The sequence below is a fragment of the Mus musculus genome, chromosome X (genome assembly GCF_000001635.26).
Source record: "Mus musculus strain C57BL/6J chromosome X, GRCm38.p6 C57BL/6J".
Lineage (NCBI taxonomy): Eukaryota > Metazoa > Chordata > Mammalia > Rodentia > Muridae > Mus > Mus musculus.
The window spans coordinates 20971341-20993151 of NC_000086.7; the positions used below are offsets into that span (position 1 = coordinate 20971341).

General features: G+C 39.1%; 1 long non-coding RNA gene across 2 annotated transcripts in view; it reads left to right on the forward strand.

The window, feature by feature from the left end:
* The window catches only part of A230072C01Rik (RIKEN cDNA A230072C01 gene), a 25674-nt gene extending 9665 nt beyond the window's left edge, over positions 1 to 16009 (forward strand). Inside the window, exons 5-6 of one of the 2 annotated variants that reach the window (NR_027445.1) lie at positions 14086 to 14125; positions 14639 to 16009. This is a non-coding gene — a long non-coding RNA (RIKEN cDNA A230072C01 gene). The remainder of the gene's footprint in view (positions 1 to 14085; positions 14126 to 14638) is intronic. The other variant, NR_027446.1, reaches the window with a different exon arrangement.
* The last annotated feature ends 5802 nt before the right edge of the window (positions 16010 to 21811 follow it).

The following is a 21811-nucleotide window of genomic DNA, read 5'->3' on the forward strand; positions in this document are numbered from 1 at the left end:
ATTTACTTGTATTTTGTTATTTTGTAAATCTATCCCAATCCTGTTTACATTGTTATTTTTTAAATTTGGTTTTGTTTATGTTGTATAAAATATAAAAAAATGGATTCTTAGTAATCACAAATATAAAGGAATCAGGGTGGTTTGGGTTTTTAGTGACCAAAACACCTAAATTGAGGAAAAAAAATTCATTTTTGTCTTGTTTTATGTTTGAGACAAGGACTCTTTATGTAGTCCTGACTGTTGTGGAACTTGCTCTGTAGATAGTTTATTTATATTTCAAATGTTTTCTCCTTTCCAGGTTTCCCCTTCACAAACTCTCCATCCCATCCCCCCTCCCCCTGTCTCTATGAGGGTGCTCTCCTACCCACCCACCCACTCCTGTCTTCCTGCCTTGGCATTCCCCACACTGGGGCATCAAACACACTCAGGCCTGAGGGCCTCTCCTCCCACTGATGTCTGACAAGGCCATCCTCTGCCACATATGCATCCAGAGCCATGGGTCCTTCCATGTGTATTCTTTGGTTTGTGGTCCAGTCCCAGGAGCTCTAGGAGGTCTGGCCTGTTGATACTGTTGCTTCCTCCTTGGGGCTGCAAACCCCCTCAGCTCCTTCAGTCCTTCTCCAACTTCTCCATCTGAGACCCTCCGTGTTAAGTCTGTTGGTTGGCTTTGAGCATCGCCTCTTTATTTGTCAGACTCTGGCAGCCTCTCAGGAGACAGCCATATCAGGCTTCCATCAGTAAGCTCTTCCCAGCATCCACAATAGCTTCCAGGTTTGGTAGCTGTATATGGGATGGATCTGCAGGTGGGGCAGTCCCTGGATGGCCTTTCCTTCAGTCTCTGCTCCATACTTTGTCTCCATATTTCCTCCTGTGAATATTTTGTTCCCCCTTCTAAGAAGCACTGAAGCATTCACACTTTGGTCTTCCTTCTTCTTAGGCTTCATATGGTCTGTGAATTGAATCTTGGGTATTCCGAACTTTTGGGCTAATATCCACTTATCAGTGAGTACGTATCATGTGTGTTCTTTTGTGACTGAGTTTCCTCACTCAGGATGATATTTTCAAGTTCCATCCATTTGCCTGCCAATTTCATAAAGTCATTATTTTTAATAGCTGAGTAGTACTCCATTGTGTAAATGTACCACATTTTCTGTATCCATTCCTTTGTTGAGGGACATCTGGGTTCTTTCCAGCTTCTGGCTATTATAAATATGGCTGCTATGACCATAGTGGAGCATGTGCCCTTATTACATGTTGGATCATCTTTTGGGTATAGGCCCAGAGTGGTATAGCTGGGTCCTCAGGTTGTACTGTGTTCAGTTTTCTGAGGAACCACCAGATTGATTTCCAGAGTGGTTGTACCAGCTTGCAAATGCCACCAACAATGGAGGAGTGTTCCTCTTTCTCCACATCCTCACCAGCATCTGCTGTCACCTGAGTTTTTGATCTTAGCCATTCTGACTGGTATGAGGTGGAATCTCAGGGTTGTTTTGATTTGCATTTCCCTGATGACTAAAGATGTTGAATATTTCTTTAGGTGCATCTTGGATATTCGATATCCATCAGTTGAAAATTCTCTGTTTGCTTCATCCTTTCCTCTCAGCTCCAAATATTGTGTCTAACTCCATCCATGGGTATTTTGTTCCCAATTCTAAGAAGGAGCAAGGTATCCACACTTTGGTCTTCCTTTTGAGTTTCATGTGTTTTGCAAATTGTATCTTGGGTATCCTAAGTTTCTGGGCTAATATCCACTTATCAGTGAGTACATATCATGTGTGTTCTTTTGTGATTGGGTTACCTCACTTAGGATGATATCCTCCAGATCCATCCATTTGCCTAGGAATTCCATAAATTCATTGTTTTTAATAGCTCCATAAATTCATTGTTTTTAACCAGCATCTGCTATCACCTGAATTTTTGATCTTAGCCATTCTGACTGGTGTGAGGTAGAATCTCAGGGTTGTTTTGACTTGCATTTCCCTGATGATTAAGGATGTTGAACATTATTTCAGTTGCTTCTCAGCCATTTGATATTTATCAGTCAAGAATTCTTTGTTTAGCACCGTGCCCCATTTTTAAATGGGGTTATTTGATTTTCTGGAGTCCATCTTCTTGAGTTCTTTATATATTTTGGATATTAGTCCCCTGTCTGATTTAGGATTGGTAAAGATCCTTTCCTAATCTGTTGGTGGCCTTTTTGTCTTATTGACAGTGTCTTTTGCCACCAAACGCAGACACTATTGCACACGCAAGCAAGATTTTGCTGAAAGGACCCTGATATAGCTGTCTCTCATGAGGCTATGCCAGTGCCTGGCAAACACAGAAGTGGATGCTCACAGTCAGCTATTGGATGGAACACAGGGTCCCCAATGGAGGAGCTAGAGAAAGTACCCAAGGAGCTGAAGGGGTCTGCAACTGTATAGGTGGAACTACAATACGAACTAACCAGTTACCCCAGAGCTCATGTCTCTAGCTGCATATGTAGTAGAAGATGACTTAGTCGACCATCATTGGCAGAGAGGCCCTTTGGTCTCGCAAACTTTATATGTCCCAGTACAGGGGAACACCAGAGCCAAGAAGTGGGAGTGGGTGGGTAGGGGAGCAGGGTGGGGGGAGGGTATAGGGGAATTTCAGGATAGCATTTGAAATGTAAATGAAGAAAATACCTAATAAAAAATTGGAAAAAAAGAGAATATTCTCTGTTTAGCTCTGTTCTCCATTTTAAAATAGGGTTATTTGGTTCTCTGGAATCTAACTTCTTGAGTTTTTTAAATATATATTGGATATTAGCCCTCTATCGGATGTAGGATTGGTAAAGATCTTTCCCCAATCTGTTGGTTGCTGTTTTGTCCTATTGACAGTGTCCTTTGCCTTACAGAAGCTTTGCAATTTTATGAGGTCCCGTTTGTCAATTCTTGATCTTAGAGCATAAGCTATTGATGTTCTCTGTTCAGGAAGTCTTCCCTTGTGCACATGTGCGGGAGGTTCTTCCCTACTTTCTCTTCTGTTAGATTCAGTGTCTCTGGTTTTATGTGGAGGTTCTTGATCCACTTGAACTTGAGCTTTGTACAAGGAGATAAGAATAGATCATTTTGCATTTTTCTACATGTTAAACGCCAGTTGAACCAGCACCATTTGTTGAAAATGCTGTCTTTTTTCCACTGGATGGTTTTAGCTCCTTTGTCAAAGATCAAGTGACCATCGGTGTGTGGGTTCATTTCTGGGTCTTCAATTTTATTCCATTGATCTACCTGCCTGTCACTGTACCAGTACCATACAGTTTTTATCGAAATTACTCTGTAGTACAGCTTGAGGTCAGGGATGGTGATTCCCTTAGAAGTTCGTTTATTGTTGAGAATAGTTTTCACTATCCTGGGTTTTTTGTTATTCCAAATGAATTTGAGAAATGCTCTTTCTAACTCTATAAAGAATTGAGTTGGAATTTTGATGGGGATTCCATTGAATCTGTAGATTGCTTTCAACAGGATAGCCATTTTTACTATATTAATCCTGCCAATCCTTGAGCATGGGAGATCTCTCCATCTTTTGAGGTCTTCTTCAATTTCTTTCTTCAGAGACTTGAAGTTCCTGTCATACAGATCTTTCATATGTTTGGTTAGAGTGACACCAAAATAGTTCATATTATTTGTGACTATTGTAAAGGGTGTTGTTTCCCTAATTTCTTTCTCAGTTCGTTTATCATTTGTGTAGAGAAAGGCCATTGATTTATTCGAGTTCATTTTATATCCAGCCAGTGCACTGAAGCTGTTTATCAGGTTTAGGAGTTCTCTGGTGGAATTTTTGGGGTCACTTAAGTATATTATCATATCATCTGCAAATAGTGATAGTTTGACTTCTTCCTTTCCAATTTGTATCCCTTTGACCTCCTTTTGTTATCTAATTGCTCTGGCTAGAACTTCATTTTCTATATTGAATAGATAGGGAGAGGGGGCAGCCTTGTCTAGTCCCTGATTTTAGTGGGATTGCTTCAAGTTTCTCTCCATTTAGTTTGATGTTGGCTACTGGTTTGCTGTAGATTGCTTTTACTGTGTTTAGGTATGGGCCTTGAATTCCTGATCTTTCCAACACTTTTATCATGAATGGGTGTTGGATCTTGTCAAATGCTTTTTCTGCATCTAACGAGATGATCATGTGGTTTTTGTCTTTGAGTTTGTATATATAATGGATTACGTTGATGGATATCCGTATATTGAACCATCCCTACATCCCTTGGATGAAACCTACTTGATCGTGATGAACGATCGTTTTGATTTGTTTTTGAATTGGGTTTGTGAGAATTTTGTTGAGTAGTTTTGCATTGATATTCATAAGGGAAATTGGTCTGAAGTTCTTTTTTTGGTGGGTCTTTTTGTGGTTTAGATGTCAGAATTACTGTGGCTTCATAGAATGAATTGGGTAGTGTTCATTCTGTTTCTACTTTGTGGAATAGTTTGAAGAGTTTTGGTATTAGGTCTACTTTGAAGGTCTGATAATATTCCACACTAAACCCATCTGGTCCTAGGCTTTTTAGGTTAGGAGACTTTTAATGACTGCTTTTATTTCTTTAGGGGCTATGAGACAGTTTAGATGGTTAATCTTATCCTTATTTAACTTTGGTATTTCATATCTTTCTAGAAAATTGTCCATTTCATCTAGATTTTCCAGTTTTGTTGAGTAGGTTTAAAGTAGGATCTGATGATTTTTTTGAATTTCCTAAGTTTCTGTTGTTATATCTCCCTTTTCATTTCTGATTTTGTTAATTTGGATACTGTCTCTGTGCCCTCTGGTTAGTGTTTATCTATCTCAAAGAACCAGCTCCTGGTTTTGTTAATTCTTTTTTTTTTTTTTGTTTTTTTTTTGTTAATTCTTTGTACAGTTCTTTTTGTTTCTACTTGGTTGGTTTCAGCCCTGAGTTTGATTATTTCCTGTCATCTACGCCTCTTGGGTGTATTTGCTTCTTTTTGTTCTAGAGCTTTCAGGTGTGCTGTCAAGCTGCTAGTGTAAGCTCTCTCCAGTTTCTTTTGGAGGCACTTAGAGCCATGCGTTTTCCTCTTAGCACTGCTTTTATTTTGTCAAATAAATTTGGGTATGTTTTACCTTCATTTTCATTAAATTCTAAAAAGTCTTTAATTTCTTTGTTTATTTCTTCCTTGACCAAGTTATCATTGAGTAGAGTGTTGTTCAGCTTCCATGTGTGTGTGTGCTTTCTGTTGCTTTTGTTGCTTTGAAGACCAGCCTTAATCCTTAGTGGTCTGATAGGATGCATGGGATCATTTCAATTTTCTTATATCTAATTAGGTCTGTTTAGTGACTGATTATATGGTCAATTTTCGAGAAGGTGCCATGAGGTGCTGAGAAGAAGATGTATTCTTTTGATTTAGTATGAAGTGTTCTATAGGTATTTGTTAAATCCATTTGGGCCATAACTTCTATTAGTTTCACTGTGTCTCTGTTAGTTTCTATTTCCATGATCTGCCATTGATGAGAGTGGGGTGTTGAAGTCTTCCACTATTATTATGTGCAGTTCAATGTGTGCTTTGAGCTTTAGTAAAGTTTCTTTTATTAACGTGGATGCCATTGCATTTAGAGCATAGATGTTCAAAATTGAAAGTTCTTGGTAGGTTTTTTCCTTTGAGGAGTATGAAATGTCCTTCCTTATCCTTTTTGATAACTTTTGGTTGAAAGTCAATTTTATCCGATTTTAGAATGGCTACTCCAGCTTGTTTCTTGGGACCATTTGCTTGGAACATTGTTTTCCAGCCCTTTACTCTAAGGTAGTGTTTGTCTCTGACACTGAGGTGCATTTCCTGTATTCAGCAAAATACTGGGTCCTGTTTACATATTCAGTCTGTTAGCCTACATCTTTTTATTGGGGAATTGAGTCCATTGATGTTAAGAGATGTTAAGGAATAGTGATTCTTGTTTCCTGTTATTTTTGATATGATTTTTATGTTTGTATGGCTATCTTCTTTTGGGTTTGTTGAAAGGATATTACTTTCTTGCTTTTTCTAGGATGTAGTTTCCCTCCTTGTATTGGCATTTTCCATCTATTATTTTTTATAGGGCTGGATTTTTGGAAAGATGGTGTGTAAATTTGGTTTTGTTATGGAATATCTTGCTTTCTCCGGCTATGATAATTGAGAGTTTTGCTGGGTATAGTAGTCTGGGTTGGTATGTTTGTTCTTTTAGAGTCTGTATAACATCTGTCCAGGATCATCTAGTTTTCATAGTCTCTGGTGAGAAGTCTGGTGTAATTCTTATAGGTCTGCCTTTATATGTTATTGGACCTTTTTCCTCTAACTGCTTTTAAGATACTTTTTTTGTTTTATGTATTTGGTGTTTTGACTACTATGTGATGGGAGGAATTTCTTTTCTGGTCCAATCTATTTGGGGTTCTATAGGCTTCTTCTATATTCATGGTCATCTCTTTCTTTAGGTTAGGGGACTTTTCTTCTATAATTTTGTTGAAGATATTTACTGGTCCTTTAAGTTGGGAATCTTCACTGACTTCTATACCTATTATCCTTAAGTTTGGTCTTCTCATTGTGTCCTGGATTTCCTGGATGTTTTGGGTTTAGGAGCTTTTTGCATTTTGCATTTTCTTTAACTGTTGTGTCAGTGTCTTCTATGGTACCATCTATGCCTGAGATTCTCTCTTCTATCTCTTGTATTCTGTTGGTGATACTTGGACCTATGTTTCCTGATCTCTTTCCTAGGGTTTCTAACTCCAGGGTTGTCTCCCTTTGTGATTTTTTTTGGTTATTGTTTCTATTTCCATTTTTAGATCCTAGATGGTTTTGTTCAGTTCCTTCACCTGTTTGGGTATGTTTTCATGCAATTCTTAAGGGATTTTTGTGTTTCCTCTTTACGAGCTTCTTCCTGTTTACCTGTGTTTTCCTCCTGTATTTCTTTAAGGGAGTTATTTATGTCCTTCCTAAAGTCTTCTATCATCATCATGAGATGTGATTTTAAATCAGATTCTTGCTTTGGCTCGCTGTGGTGGGTGAACTGGGTTTTGATGATGCCCAGTGTTGTGATTATAGAAAGATATAGAAATATATGGATATGTTCTGTGGGGTTGTGGTTAGGTATTGGGGAAGAGGGTGCCTCTGGGGGCCCATGCTGAGACATCCCTTCCCTTTGAGGGACCAGCTACACAACAGTATAATATAGAATAGAGTTTATTCAGGGCCTGGGGAGGGGAGTTAAGAGGGTAGTAGAGGCAGAGAAAGGCAGAGAGAGGGAGAGAGTAGAGAAGTAGAGGCCAGCTATGATCATCGCATGGAGAGAAGGGGGAAGGGAAGGAGGTAGGGAAGAGCCCAAGAATGCAAGAGAGAAGCAAGTGGGAAGCAGGAGTAAGAGAGAGAGGAGGGGCAAGCAGCCCCTTTTTATAGTGGGCCAGACCTACCTGGCTGTTGTCTGATAACCCTGGGGAGAGCATACTTGCCTGTTGCGAGGTAACTGTGGGGTGGAGTTTAGACAGAAAGCTAACATCAAATAGCCTTGATTTCTTTTGCTTATTTTCTTGTCCTTGCCTCTCACCTTCTGGTTATCTCTGGTGTTAGCTGGCCTTGCTGTCACTGACTGCAGCTTGTCCCTCCTGCAAGGCTGTGTGTCCGTACTCCTGGGAGGCCAGTTCTCTCCAGGAGGAATTTGAGCATGGAGAGCTGTGGCACAGGGTCAGCTCTGGGGTGCAGACAGAAACCAGAAGGATCCTGTCTCTGGCTGTTCCTTGGTTCCTGTGTCCTGATGGCAGACGCTGGGTGACAGCAGTTTCTGGTTCACTGCCAGCGGGCCTCATGGTGCCTTGGTGGTGTCTGTGGTGGCTGTAGATGCACAGCTCGGCCAGAGGACTTGTGGCCCCTGGGGCCGGTGTGTCTGGGCAGAACCGTGTATGTGGGCCAGCCTCAGGCATGCGTGTCTACGCTACTGTAGGGCGGGACTTCCTACCAGTAGCGGAGTCGTGGCCCAGAGTACACGGTGGGCAGGAAAAGTAAGGGCCCAATGTAGCCTGTGGCACTGGCAGAGCATGAGTGGGCTGAGGGAGCTCAGCGAGAAGGGGAGGAGGGCAGCAGAATCCAGGCCTGGCCTGGAATTCTCAGCCACCAGAAATAAACTGTCTCTGGGACCATGCAGGTGGTCACTCTGACCAGTGGGAACGGGGACTTGCCAGATCTGGGCTAGCGAGCGTGGTTGTGGCTGAGATGGGATGCAAACCTGTAGAGTTTTTGGATCCAAGTCACACCAATGTTGTGATCATAAAATGATAAAGAGGGCCGGGCGTGGTGGCGAACACCTTTAATCCCAGCTCTCGGGAGGCAGAGGCAGGCAGATTTCTGAGTTCGAGGCCAGCCTGGTCTACAAAGTGAGTTCCAGGACAGCAAGGGCTATACAGAAAAACCACACACACACACACACACACACACACACACACACACACACACACACACACAAAGATAAAGAGGTATTAATGTATGTTCTAAGGTGGTATGATGAGGCGTGGGGGAAGGGGATGCCTCTGCGGGCCCATGCCAAGGCATCCCTTCCCCCTGAGGGACCAGCCACAGGACGGTATAGCATAGAATAGAGTTTATTTAGGGCATGGGGAGGGGAGTTAAGAGAGTAGTAGAGACAGAGAAAGAGGCAAGAGAGAAGGAGAGTGTAGAGAAGTAGAGGCCGGCCATGACCATGTGGAGAGAGGGGGGGAGGGAATAGGGAGAGAGGCAGGAGCAAGGGGGCAAGAGGTAAGAATATGAGAGTAAACATCCATTTTACTACTGTATAATTTTTTATTCTTTAATAACATTAAAATCACTTGCATGCTGTCTTAGTTTTCCCTCTATTATTGTGATAAACACTTTAAGCAAAAAGGGAGGAAAGGGTTTATTTTAGCTTATAGGTAAGCTTGTCTTTCAAAGGAAGGAGCGATTTACTTGTGTTTTACCCAGATTTCTGGGAAAGGATGTAGTTTATGACCTGGTGATCTTTTACTCTCTGTAGGGCCAGGCTTCACCCAGCTCCCCCAGACTGTTATGTTTGTTTATTCCCGATGCACCCCCATATTAAGCCATAGATCCCATCCTTATGAGAGATGCCAGGTTTACTTTACAACAGCCTGAGGGATTTCTGTGTTTTTAGGGCCATGGCAGTCTTGAATCCCACAGGCATCTTTACCTCATTCTCTTTCGACCCTTTGTGTTTTCCTCATTCTCCCTAGACCCTTTTCTTGAGCATTGTTTCTAAGTAAACAAAGCCTATTTTTATGGAAGAAGCCATATGTACTTTTTAAAGAATTTCAATGTAAACATGTCTTCAGCTTTGTTGTATACACTGGAAGGACTGACTTCATCATCATCGGGGACCTTTTTCCAAAATTGTGCTATGCTTAAATATGGATAAAATAAACCAATTGGAGTAAGACTCCATAAATTTGAACCACTGACTGCTAACTAAAGTTGTACTGAACCAATGACCAAGCCAGCTCAGTCAGTCAACAGAGTCTCAAGGGAGGGAGTGAGGATTGAAAATAAAAAGATAATTAGAGCTAAAGTGGGTTTATTTTTTCCCAGTCAGCTTTTATACCATTCTAGGTACATCCAAAGAATACAGTCAGTTTTCAGATCAAAGACAAAGTGATCAAGCAAGGCAGTGAACAAAGAGATCACACCAGGTAGTAGTCAAATAAGGCAATAAACAAAGCCCCCCAGAATCCCTGGCTCTGGGGGCTTATCAGGATTATCAAGACAAAAGGGAAGTCACACATATCTTGGCTGGGTTTACCTTGATCCTTGCATTAGCCCAAATGCAGTACTCTTGTCTGGTCCTACTTCCTCCTTTGAGCCCAGTGACAAGTACTCGTCAAATTTCTATTAGTGGCCCCCCAGAGCTCTGCACAAACCAAGTTTCATTCTTGCCAGTCCTTGGATTGTTTCACAGCTGGCTGTGATGCTTTCAGGGACCCCCACAAGATTTGAAGTCTTGAAGAGGTAACAGCCCACATGGAAGATGATATTTCAGTGGCTCCTGTACTGTTTATATGAAAACTGTAGATGTAAAACAGATTATTATTTCATGAATTTAAAACCACCAGTTTCAGCCTAAAAACTTCTGAACTGGCAGCCATTGGAGGTCAGAGTTTAGCATCTCACCACCTACAGCATAGGTTGAAGTGCTCAAGATTTTCAGGTTATTATGAAGATGACAATGTTCAGTTGATTAGGCATAAAGATATGTAAGAATCATTAACTGTTTCTAATGAATTCCAAACTGCCATAGAGTAGATTACGTTCATATAGTACATAAAATATCAGACAGTAGCTAGTGAAAACTTAACAATGTTAGATACCACATCCAAGGCCTTACACTGACAGTTTGTAGTTATCTTCACCAAAATTAACTGGAACAAGATACTCAACCCAAGATTGGCAGAGAAATACAAAATGCTTAAAGGCTGACTATAGGCATCTTAAATGCACAAGAAAAAGGGATTCAGTATGCTGTGGTCATATGATAAATAAGTGATTTATAAACATAAGCAAAAGAGATATTTTGCTAGTTAACAAAGTTAACAGATTTCTAGCTTATAATATTGTTTTGATTTTTGGGGGGGACTGCATTCTCTGCCTTGTAATTTTTTGTTATTTCTATTTGTAAATCTTTAAAAACTTCTGTTATATTTAATATCAGAGAGATCTATCTTAAAGTCATTTTACTGTTTAGAAAATGTTCCCAGTACTGAAATCTAATTTCTAAAAAAAACTTTATTCTATGTGTATGAGTTTTGCCTACATGCACCACATGTATGCCTTGTGCCCACTGAGGCCAGAAGGTGTCACATCACCTTGAACTTGAGTTGCTTGTGTTGTGAGCCTCCATGTAGGTGTTGGAAACTGAACCCAGGTCCTCGACAAGATCAGTAAGTGCTCTTTCTGCTGAGGCATTTCTTTTGCCCCAACCTGTTTAATATATGCAGATAACTCTTAAGTTCCTTTTTCCTACCACCCTACATATGTTTCAAAACACTTCAATAGTTTTTACTGCTTCACCAACTGTTGTGACACTCTAGCTAAGTAGAAGTCGCGTTTCTTTTCCTTTTCATTGTTTTGATCATTTCTAGCATCTCATAACTAGTTTCCAAAGTTTTAGTTTAGGATTTGGTTCCATTTTGGGAGACAAAGTTTTCTGGAAATTCCATGATAGCAGAATTCCTGGGGAACTTATTTTTTTTAAAAGATTTATTTATTTATTTTATGTATATGAGAACACCATTGCTCTCTTTAGACACACCAGAGGAGGGCATCAGACCACATTACAGATGGCTGTGAGCCACCATGTGGTTGCTCGGAATTGAACTCAGGACCTCTGGAAGAACAGTCAGTGCTCTTAACTGCTGAGCCATATCTCTCCAGCCCTAGGGAGCTTATTTTTAAATACAAAGTCTTGAGCCACAATCCCTCCGTGCCAATGAATATTTTCATCTTTTTTGTTTTTTCTCATTGTGTCTTCCCTGTCTAGTACCATTGTAGTTATAGATACCTGCATTTTTGGAAGAGGTTTTCCATATTATGTTTCTGTTCTTTTTAAGATTTATTTACTTATTTCATGTATGTGAGTACACTGTAGCAGTTTTCAGACACACCAGAAGAGGGCATTGGATCCCATTACAGATGGTTGTGAGCCACCAGGTGGTTGCTGGGAATTGAACTCAGGACCTCTGGAAGAACAGTCAGTGCTCTTAACTGCTGAGCCATATCTCTCCAGCCCTAGGGAGCTTATTTTTAAATACAAAGTCTTGAGCCACAATCCCTCCGTGCCAATGAATATTTTCATCTTTTTTGTTTTTTTCTCATTGTGTCTTCCCTGTCTAGTACCATTGTAGTTATAGATACCTGCATTTTTGGAAGAGGTTTTCCAAATTATGTTTCTGTTCTTTTTAAGATTTATTTACTTATTTCATGTATGTGAGTACACTGTAGCAGTTTTCAGACACACCAGAAGAGGGCATTGGATCCCATTACAGATGGTTGTGAGCCACCAGGTGGTTGCTGGGAATTGAACTCAGGATCTCTGGAAGGACAGTTGGTGTTTTTAACCTCTGAGCCATCCCTCCAGCCCTATGTTTCTGTTTAATATTGAAGAAGTGGTGATGTACTATGGATATGGTATAAAATTTGAAAATGCAAATGTTGAAAAAGTAGTAGGAATCTGGCTTTATTAATAAAATGATAATAATCTTTAATCTTTTTCACTGCAAATTATGAATAGAGGGAAAATTTATCTATTTAACAAATATCACCTATTAGAAAGGCAAAATAAAAAAATCTTTACAGCTAATAGAGTAATAATTGTGAGAAGCTCAATGTTTTCTCTCTAAGACTGGAATAATGCAAAACTGTCTGTTGCTTATGGTTATTATTATACACATTATAGGTTAAGGAGCCTTCACCTGAAAAACCTAAAATCCACAGTGATCTGAAATCAGAAGCAACTTGAGTAGCAACATAGTACTTTCAACAAATATCGGAACGTTTACCAGCTGTCTTAGTCAGGGTTTCTATTCCTGCACAAACATCATGACCAAGAAGCACTTGGGGAGGAAAGGGTTTATTCAGCTTACACTTCCACATTGTCATTCATCATCAAAGGAAGTCAGGACTGGAACTCAAGCAGGTCAGGAAGCAGGAGCTGATGCAGAGGCCATGGAGGGATGTTCTTTACTGGCTTGCTTCCCTGGCTTGCTCAGCCTGCTCTCTTATAGAACCAAGACTACCAGCCCAGGGATGGCACCACCCACAAGGGAACCTCCCCGATTGATCACTAATTGAGAAAATGCCTTGCATCTGGATCTCGTGGAGGCATTTTCCCAACTGAAGCTCCTTTCTCTGTGATAACTCCAGCCTGTGTCAAGTTGACACAAAACCAGCCAGTACACCAGCATAATAAATCAAGAAAAGGAAAAAAGTGTAGAGATTAGAGAATAAATAAAACTATCTTTTATAGGACATAAATATACCAAAACCCCACGGAATCTACCAAAATATATGTAAAAATTGACTAGATTTAGCAAGGCAAGAACAGAAACTGCTAAAGGAGTATCAAGTTGAAAGGTCTTGTTCCCCAAATATAGTAATACATAAAATAATAAAATGGCTCAGCAGATAATAGCACTAACTGTCCTTCCAGAGGTCCTGAGTTCAATTCATAGCAACAACGTGTTGGCTCAGGATCATCTATAAAGTGATCTAATGCCGTCTTCTTGCAGGCAGGTGTACATGTAGACAGTTTACTCATTTCTTTTTTTACTGTTTTTGTTTTCTTTGTATGTTTTTGTTGACGATTCTGTGTACATTTCTCCAGTATCTTCAGATCATATTTGGAAATGAAAAAGAATATTCATAGAAGTCACAAATGTTACTTCTTATGTTGTTTCTAAATTATTTACCATTTCTGTCTACCTTTTAGAAGCTGTTTGTTCTTGCTGTGTTATGTCACTCCCTACCCTACCTTGGTGTCTTTTTGAACTCAGTTATTTCTGTTTTCTATTCTCTCTTTTTTTTGAGATTTATTTTTAATTTATGTGTGAACCCACACTATCATGTAAATGCTGGGAACTAAACCTGGGTCCTCTGGAAGTGTTTTTACTGTCTCCGTCCCTTTGTCTTTTTTCTTCTCTCTTTCTTTTTTATCTTCTACCACCTTTTTCTTTGTGTTTTGATTTTTCAAGACAGGGTTTCTCTGTATATACAGCACTGGCTGTCCTGGAACTTGCTATGTAGATCAGGCTAGCCTCCAGAGATATGCCTGCCTCTGCCTCCTGAGTTCTGGAATTAAAGGCATGCACCACCACACCCAGCTGTGAACATGAACTTTGAAGTCAGATAGACTGGGTCTAACTTGTAATCACTAATATTCTGTTTCTTCATATATAAAATGAAAACACAAAAATTATTAATATGTAGGTGAAAGGTTTTGTGCACATTATACAATATATTTATGTGCTTTTTGTATAATATTATACAGGACAATTATTTCTTATCTGGAGTACTTGTGATCAGAAATGATTTGAATTTTGTGTTTCTTTTTCAGATTTGGACCACTTTCATTTACATGAAGAAATATCTTAGGGGTGAGATCCGTATCTATAATTGTGCTTCTTACACATTTCACCCTACATTAAATTTTAACTTGAGGATAATTTATATAGTATTTTTGGCAACCTTATTTTGATGATGATTCTTAACAGTCACATGTAGAATTTTGAATCTCTGTGTCATGGCAGTGTTCAAAAAGTTTTCAATTTTAGTGACTTTGGGACTTTGAGATTTGAGTACCTGCTGCTATGTGATCTATTTTCATTGTGCCAGTCTTAGGCTAAATCCTGTATAAACATAATCTCATTTTCATTTTCACAACCACTTGAGATATCTTTGACTCATTTAAAAGTGAAACTCAAGAAACGTTTTTGTTCAATCACACCTAAATTTTGGCAGAGCTAAAATTTTAATTTGTATTAATCTTAATTCAAATCTCACATACTTTCTCATATTTCTCTTGTCTACTGTACAGTATCCAGTAGGTTGAACTGTACTTTGACACTACCATAAAATGTTTAGTTGCAAATGTTGTATGATTCTGACAGTTTCTTTTCAGGTATCTTTGAGTATCTTCTGACACTAGAAGATCCTGTAAACTCTACAGACTTCAACAGAATTGAAGAACCTGGACAGAGCAGAGTTACCAACAAGAGAGCCCAGGGATAGCATTAACATGGTGGTTACTCAAGACCTAACTCAGCCAGGGAGACATACCAAGGCCTATGAGGTGAAGGGAAAAGAAGGGTGACCCAAAGGGCAGGAATTTTTTATCCTGAACTTTTGAGCCTTATAGAAAAACATAATTTGTTGGGCATGTTTTCTGACCCTCATACAGTTTTTACAACCATTTGAAGATATAGTTCTAGCTCTAGTAGGCTCTACAGGAAGGTATATCAAACTTTTTAACAGAACACTTTATTATTTTAAATATATGAGTATTTCACCTGCATAGGCGCACAGTACCCACAGAGACTAGAAGAGGGTGGCAGATCTCCTGAGACTGGAGTTAATGCTTGTGAGCTGCCATGTGGATGCTGGAAATCAAACCCAGGTCCTTTGGAAGGCAGGCAGGTGCTCTTAATCATGGAAGCATCTCTTCAGCTCCTACCCTAGTTCTTTAATTTTGTTTTAAATTTTTGAGGTAGGGTTTTGCTAAGTTACTTGGGCTGGCCTTGGACTAGTAACCATTCTGTGTCAGCCTTCTGGGATTAGAGGTATGTGCTAGCATGTCTAGCATCTTTCTATTTCTTTGGTTTTCCTTCTAATTAATTAAAAAATACATTATCTTCTAAATCTTTTATTGTACATCATGAATGCTATTTCAGTTTTTGTTTAAATAAGCTTAAATGTAAACATCACTATAAGTACACCACTATTTCTATTGTGCAGTTTCAGTGATACAATATCTTATCACTTACAGAGTATTAGTAATAGTTTAATTTAAAAAAAATCATTTATTGTTGTTTTTTGTCTCACCCCCCTCCCCTCCCCCAATCTCTGGAGCTGAGGACCAAACCCAGGGCCTTGTGCTTGCTAAGCAAATGCTCTACCGCTGAGCTAAATCTCCAACCCCTAGTTTAATTTTGTTTTAGAAAGACTCTTACTTAATGTACTTGCTGTGTGTGATGGTTTGTATATTCTTGGACCAGGGAGTGGCAACATTTGGAGGTGTGGCCTTGTTGGAATAGGTGTGACCTGGTTGGAGTAGGTGTGTCACTGTGGGTGTGGGTATGAGACCCTCACCCTAGTTGCCTGGAAGTCAGTCTTCCACTAGCAGCCTTTGGATGAAGACATAGAACTCTCAGCTCTTCCTGTGCCATGCCTGCCTGGATACTGCCATGCTCCCACCGTGATGGTAATGGACTGAACCTCTGAACCTGTAAGCCAGCCCCAATTAAATGTTGTTTTTTATAAGATTTGCCATGGTCATTGTGTTTGTTCACAGCAGTAAAACCCTAACTAAGACACTCTGGAACTCACTCTGTAGACTAGGCTGGCCTGGAACTCACAGAGATCTGCCTGCCTCTGCCTCATGAGTGCTAGGATTAAAGGTGTGTGTTACCATGCTTGGCTAATAGTTTAGTTTTAAATTTAATGTTTTAATAATATTATAGACAAAAATTCCAATAGCTTGAAAAGTACAAATCTATATAGTCAAAATTCTCTTATCCACCTTTCTCTTATATGCTCCACTTTTAGATTACTTAGTTTCCTCTGTTCTATGTGTTTGGTTTTGTTTTTCAGAGGCTCACTAGATAGTTTAGTCTAGCTTTAAATTTACTAGTTAGTGTAAGCTGTCATCGAACCCATAGTAATTCTATCTTGGCCATCTGAATGCTGGAATTATGGGTGCATGTCACTATATTTGGCTTATGAAAATTCTTGTTCATGTTTCCTCATACACATAAGTACATGTCTCCTTAAGTATTACATATGGTTAGGTAAGTAGGTCATAAGCTAAATGCATTTTAAAAAGGTTTTCTTGTGAATATACATATCTCTATAACAGAAATAAATGTATAGCTGAGTGGCTTGTATCTTTAGAAAGAGACCACAGTCCACTTTCCAGAAATGTCCCACTCTCAGCTTTTACTACCTTGATCTTTGTGGTAGTATAAGAAGTGAATCGCAGTTTACAGAGTACGAGATGCTATAATCACAGGAGACTTATACCCTGAATATATAATGAACAACTAAACAGTAAGAAAAATTAGACTATGCAGTAGACAGGGGCCTTAAATGAAGATAGTAACAAAGAAAGTTATCCAAATGGCTAATAGTTGCCTTAGACAGTGCTTAGTCTCAGTTGCCAGGAAAAGTATAGATTTAAACCACATTATTATACCATACATCCCATCCTGAATGGATTATGCAAGAAGCCTGACAATGACAAGTACCATGACAAATGGTAGGATGTGAAGCATCATGAGTATCAAGCTGATGGAACTGTAAATTGGAGCAGGTTGGAAAACAGTTTAGCCTTACTCACCAAGTGAATATAGACTATATAAGGAAACAATTCTGTTTGAGTAATGTGCCTAGGATGCATACATGCATCAGTGGACACTGCAGTGTTACTTGTTCTAGCCTGTGTGTGAAAATGATGATAATGGCCATCAATGATATAATGGATAAATAAATGGAGCATAATATTGAGTAAAGGAGGACAGGTTTATAGAATGCTTTGTGTTTGTCTTAGTTTTTATAAACAAAACCATACTAAACAGTGGTATTATTGTATTATCAGTGGCAAAACCAGACAGCAAATCGAGGAAGGATGGAAGGATGGAAGATACAAGGAGATAAGAATGGATCAATTAGAATTCTTCTACATGATAACTGCCAGTTGTGCCAGCACCATTTGTTGAAAATGCTGTCTTTTTTTCACTGGATGGTTTTAGCTCCCTTGTCAAAGATCAAGTAATCATAGGTGTGTGGGTTCATTTCTGGGTCTTTAATTCTATTCCATTGATCTACCTGTCTGTTGCTGTACTAATACCATGCACTTTTTATCACTATTGTTTTATAGTACAATTGAGTTCATACATGGTGATTCTACCAGAGGTTCTTTTATTGCTGAGAATAATTTTTCCTATCCTAGGTTTTTTGTTATTCCAGATGAATTTGCAAATTGCCCTTTCTAAGTATGTGAAGAATTGAGTCGGGATTTTGATGGGGATTTCATTGAATCTGTAGATTGCTTTCGGCAGGATAGCCATTTTTACTATATTTATTCTGCCAATCCATGAGCATGGGAGATCGTTCCATCTTCTGAGATCTTCTTGGATTTCTTTCTTCAGAGATTTGAAGTTCTTATCATACAGATCTTTCACTTCCTTAGTTAGAGTCACACCAAGGTATTTTATATTATTTGTGACTATTGTGAAGGGTGTTGTTTCCCTAATTTCTTTCTCAGCCTGTTTATCCTTTGTGTGGAGAAAGGCCAATGAGTTGTTTGAGTTAATTTTATATCCAACTACTGCACTGAAGCTGTTTATCAGGTTTAGGAGTTCTCTGAAATTTTTAGGGTCACTTATATATACTATCATATCATCTGCAAATTGTGATATATTGACTTCTTCCTTTCTAATTTGTATCCACTTGATCTCCTTTTGTTGTCGAATTGCTCTGGGTAGGACTTCAAGTACTATATTGAATGGGTAGGGAGAAAGCTAGCAGCCTTGTCTAGTCCCTGATTTTAGTGGGATTGCTTCAAGTTTCTCTCCATTTAGTTTGATGTTGGCTAGTGGTTTGCTGTATATTGCTTTTATTATTTTTAGGTATTGGCATTGAATTCCTGATCTTCCAAGACTTTTATTATGAAGAGGTGTTGGGTTTTGTTAAATGCTTTCTCAGCATCTATGGAGATGATCATGGTGTTTTTGTCTTTGAGTTTGTTAACATAGTGGGTTATGTTGATGGATTTGCGTATATTAAACCATCCCTGCTTCTCTGGGATGAAGCCTACTTGGTCATGATGGATGACTGTTTTGATGTGTTCTTGGATTCGGTTTGCGAGGATTTTATTGAGTATTTTTGCATCGATATTCATAAGGGAAATTGGTCTGAAGTTCGCTTTCTTTGTTGGATCTTTGTGTGGTTTAGGTATCAGAGTAATTATGGCTTCATTGAATGAAGTGGTTAGAGCACCTTTCGTTTCTATTTTGTGAAATAGTTTGAGGAGAATTGGAATTAGGTCTTCTTTGAAGGTCTGATAGAACTCTGCACTAAACCCATCTGGTCCTAGGCTTTTTTTGGTTGGGAGACTATTAATGACTGCTTCTAATTCTTTAGGGGATATGGGGCTGTTTAAATCATTAATCTGATCCAGATTTAACTTTGGTACCTGGTATCTGTCTAGAAAATTGTCCATTTCATCCAGGTATTCCAGTTTTGTTGAGTATAGCCTTTTGTAGTACAATCTAATGATGTTTTGGATTTCCTCAGGTTCTGTTGTTGTGTCTCCCTTTTCATTTCTGATTTTGTTAATTAGGATACTGTCCCTGTGCCCTCTAGGTAGCCTGGCTAAGGGTTTATCTATCTTGTTGACTTTCTCAAAAATACAGCTCTTGGTTTGGTTGATTCTTTGTATAGTTCTTTTTGTTTCCACTTGGTTGATTCAGCCCTGAGTTTGATTATTTCCTGCTGTCTACTCCTTTTGGGTGAATTTGTTTCCTTTTGTTATAGAGCTTTTAGATGTGCTGTCAGGCTGCAAATGTATGCTCTCTCTAGTTTCTTTTTGGCGGCACTCACAGCTATGAGTTTTCCTCTCAGGAATGCTTTCATTGTGTCCCATAAGTTTGGGTATGTTGTGGCTTCATTTTCATTAAACTCTAAAACGTCTTTAATTTCTTTCTTTATTTCTTCCTTGACCAAGGTATCATTGAGTGGAGTTTTGTTCAGCTTCCACATCAATGTTGACTTTCTATTGTTTATGTTGTTATTGCAGATCAGCCTTAGTCCGTGTTGATCTGATAGGATGCATGGGATAATTTCAATATTTTTTAATGTGTTGACGCCTGTTTTGTGACCAAGTATATGGTCAGTTTTGGAGAAGGTACTATGAGGTGCTGTGAAGAAGGTATGTCCTTTTGTTTTAGGGTAAAATGTTCTGTAGATATCTGTTAAATCCATTTGTTTCATATCTTTTGTTAGTTTCACTGTGTCTTTGTTTAGTTTCTGTTTCCAGGATCTGTCCATTGATGAGAGTGGGTTGTTAGAGTCTCCCACTATTACTGTGTGGAGTGCAATGTGTGCCTTGAGCTTTAGTAAAGTTTCTTTAATGAATGGGGCTGCCCTTGCAATGGGAACATAGATATTCAGAATTGAGAGTTCATCTTGGAAGATTTTACCGTTGATGAGTATGAAGTGCCCCTCCTTGTCTTTTTTGATAACTTTGGGTTAAACGTAGATTTTATCAGATATTAGAATGGCTACTCCAGCTTGTGTCTTCAGACCATTTGCTTGGAAAATTGTTTTTCAGTCTTTCACTTTGAGGTAGTGTCTTTCTTTTTCCCTGAGATGGGTTTCCTGTAAGCAGCAAAATGTTGTGTTCTGTTTGTGTAGGCAGTCTGTTAGGTCCTGTTTATGTTGCCAGTCTGTTAGTTCATGTGTTCTTTTTTTTTAGCAGCATTTTTTTATTAGATATTTTCCTCATTTACATTTCCAATGCTATCCCAAAAGTTCCCCATACCCCCCCCACTCCCCTCACCCCCACTCCCATTTTTTGGCCCTGGCTTTCCCCTGTACTGGGGCATATAAAGTTTGCGTGTCCAATGGGCCTCTCTTTCCAGTGATGGCCGACTAGGCCATCTTTTGATACATATGCAGCTAGAGTCAAGAGCTCCGGGGTACTGGTTAGTTCATATTGTTGTTCCACCTATAGGGTTGCAGATCCCTTTAGCTCCTTGGGTGCTTTCTCTAGCTCCTCCATTGGGGGCCCTGTGTCCCATCCAATAGCTGACTGTGAGCATCCACTTATATGTTTGCTAGGCCCAGTTCATGTGTTCTTATTGGGGAATTGAGCCCATTGATATTAAGAGATATTAAGAAAAAGTAATTGTTACTTAATGTTATTTTTTGTTGTTACACTTGGGATTCTGTTCTTGCAGTTATCTTCTTTTAGGTTTGTTGAAGGATTACTTTCTTGCTTTTTCTAGGGTGTAGTTTCAGTCCTTGAGTTGGAGATTTCCCTTTATTTTCCTTTGAAGGGCTGGATTTGTGGAAAGGTATTGTGTGAATTTGGTTTTGTCATAGAATACTTTGGTTTCTCCATCTATGGTAATTGAGAGTTTTGCTGGATGTAGTAGCCTGGGATGGCATTTGTGTTCTCTTAAAATCTGTATAACATCTGTCCAGGATCTTCTGGCTTTTACAGTCTCTGGTGAGAAGTCTGTTGTAATTCTGATAGGTCTGTCTTTATATGTTACTTGACCATTTCCCTTACTGCTTTTAATATTCTTTCTTTATTTTGTGCATTTGTTGTTCTGATTATTATGTGTCAGGAGGAATTTCTTTTTTCATTATTTTTTTCGGAGACAGAGTTTCTCTGTATAGCCCTGGCTGTCCTGGAACTCACTTTGTAAACCAGGCTGGCCTTGAACTCAGAAATTTACCTGCCTCTGCCTCAGGAATTTCTTTTTGTGGTCCAATCTATTTGGAGTTCTGTGGGCTTTTTGTATGTTCATGGGCATCTCTTTCTTTAGGTTAGGGAAGTTTTCTTCTATAATTTTTTTGAAGATATTTGCTGGCCCCTTAAGTTGAAAATCTTCATTCTCATCTATACCTATTATCCTTAGGTTTGGTCTTCTCATTGTGACCTGGATTTCCTGGATGTTTTGAGTTAGGATCTTTTTGCATTCTGCATTTTCTTTGATTGTTGTGTCCATGTTTTCTATTGAATCTTCTGCCCTTGGTATTCTCTCTTCCATCTCTTGTATTCTGTTGCTGATGTTTCCTGATTTCTTTCCTAGGATTTCTATCTCCAGAGTTGTCTCCCGTTGTGTTTTCTTTATTGTTTCTACTTCCATTTTTAGATCCTGGATGGTTTTGTTCAGTTCTTTCACCTGTTTGGTAGTGTTTTCCTGCAACTCTTTAAGGGATTTTTGTGTTTCCTCTTTAAGGTCTTCTAGCTTTTTACCTGTGTTTTCCTGTATTTCCTTCTTAAAGTCCTCCATCATCATCATGAGAAGTGACTTTTGATCCATGTCTTGCATTTC